The sequence below is a fragment of the Echinops telfairi genome, unplaced genomic scaffold (genome assembly GCF_000313985.2).
Source record: "Echinops telfairi isolate 266 unplaced genomic scaffold, ASM31398v2 ScPeMD7_2;HRSCAF=8, whole genome shotgun sequence".
Lineage (NCBI taxonomy): Eukaryota > Metazoa > Chordata > Mammalia > Afrosoricida > Tenrecidae > Echinops > Echinops telfairi.
Window position 1 is genome coordinate 72,730,494 of NW_022103898.1, and position 2,009 is coordinate 72,732,502.

Consider the following 2,009-nt stretch of genomic DNA (forward strand, 5'->3'; position numbering starts at 1 on the left):
TTGCATCACCGGACTCAAACATCAGAACAGTTGTGAGGGTTGCGGGCCCCAGCAGTGTTTCCTTCTGTGGTAAATAAGGTAGCTCTAAGTCAGAGATGGGTGGACCTCACCAAAACAACAGCACAAGCAGTGTCTTTTCCTTGTCTTCATTTCTGCATCCTGTTTAGGGCTCTCAATAGATCATTCACTAATCCTCTTCTCAAATGTAAATACTATGAAGGCAGAGACATTGGCAGCACTTATGAGATAGTCCTGGTAGAAAAATAACAAAAACCACCCCCACCCCTGAAAAAAAACAAAAAACTGCCCTTGAGTCAATTTTGACTCATAACAGCCCTATAGGACAGAGAACTGCCCCGTGTGGATTTCTGCAACAGGGACTCTTTAGGGGCGTTGAAAGCTTCTTCTTTTTCACTCTGAAAGTGTGGTCGTTTTGAACTGTGACCTTGCAGTTCACAGCCCGAGGCCTAATTTCTAGTTGAATGATAGACTTCCATCTTCTAATCCAGTTGTTACGTCTGTTCCAAATCATGAGTCTCGTGTGTGTCAGGATAGAACCATACTCCATACATTATTCAATGGTTGAATTCTAAGACCAAGATCATTAGGACTTCCTTACGAGGTGTCTCTGGGTGGACTTGAAGAATTTATAGTGTGCCGAAAAGGTAACAATACAGAAATAAAAGTACAAAAAACAAAAGGTAATACAATAGAAATAAAAGTGCAATCTATTAATTTGTTTTTTTTGCTAAGACAGATTAGTTCAATAGTACAAGTAGTATTCTAGTCTTGGCTCAGCTATTATATCATTGAAGGAGTTTAGGCAAGGCATTGAAATAAGATAGATCATTTTTAACTTTATAATCTTTATAAATTTATTTTATATTATTATAACCAGAATTGCTCCTTTTTTCTTAAAAAGAAATCTTGTTCAGTTTGTTGTTACTGAGAATATATGCAATGAAACACCAATTCAACAATATCTACATATACTACTTAGTAATAATGATTACATTCTTCAACTTTCACTTTCCTTTCTAAATTACTCTTCTCCCTTAACAAAAACTCATTGCACCCTAAATTTCCTATCTGATCTTCCTGTTACCATGAATCGGTTTTATCTCACATACATAGTTCTTTAAAGGGCATACTGTTCAAGGCAGCCAATTTTTACTAGTTAAGCTAAAGTATTGTTTCAGTTTAAGAAGACATCAGGGAAATTCTTGGATCAAAGTTGAAATACTATCAGAAAACAATAGTTTGAAAAGTTCATCCGGTCTCCAGGACCCCATCAAGTCTAGAGTTCTGCTTGCAGTTGTGAAGTTCTCTTCTCGGTTTTCTCCCGTTTGATAAGGATTCGTCTCTGGAATTCTCTTCTCAAAATGTTCAATAATATTCTCCTTTGCCTACTACTTCAGGGCTTACTAACAGATTAAAGTGCTTACACTTGTGGGAGAGAGTGGTTTTTGCCGTGATCTGAAGAGGAAGGGATTTTAGTGTCCTCCTGCTGCATGAAATGGTTGCACAGAAATATAGAATTAATAATAGTAGTGAGGCACCATTCAGTTCTTCTGGTCTCATGGCAAAGGAAGCAGCTGTTTAGGGAGGCAATTCCATAGCCACATATTCAATTTCATCCTCCCTTCATTACTCTCTTGCTCTGTTACCCCAGACAAATAGAGAATCAATGTACTTTGGAAAGGCCCTTGTAATCTTTTAAGGATTTAGGCCATATGTGGTAAACTAGGGTCTCTCTCACTGCCGTCTAGTCAATTTTGACTCATAGTGTACTCTATAGGATAGAGTTGAACCGCGCCTATTTGTATCTGAGGCTATAAATCTTTAGGAGTAGAAAGCCTCATCTGTTTCCCTTGGACAGCTTTCAAATGGCTAACTTTGCAGTTAGCGGCCCTAAGCATAACCCAGCTATGCCACCAGGGCTCCTTAACTAGGATCTAGAACATGCTATTAATCCAATTAGCTGTACATCCCATGAATCATGACTGTAA

General features: G+C 38.2%; 1 non-coding gene across 1 annotated transcript; it reads left to right on the forward strand.

Moving 5' to 3' along the window:
- Window positions 1-1,394: 1,394 nt before the first annotated feature.
- Window positions 1,395-1,534, forward strand: LOC115870741. Its single transcript, XR_004046875.1, has one exon. It is a non-coding gene; the product is annotated as a small nucleolar RNA SNORA29 (small nucleolar RNA).
- Window positions 1,535-2,009: the final 475 nt, after the last annotated feature.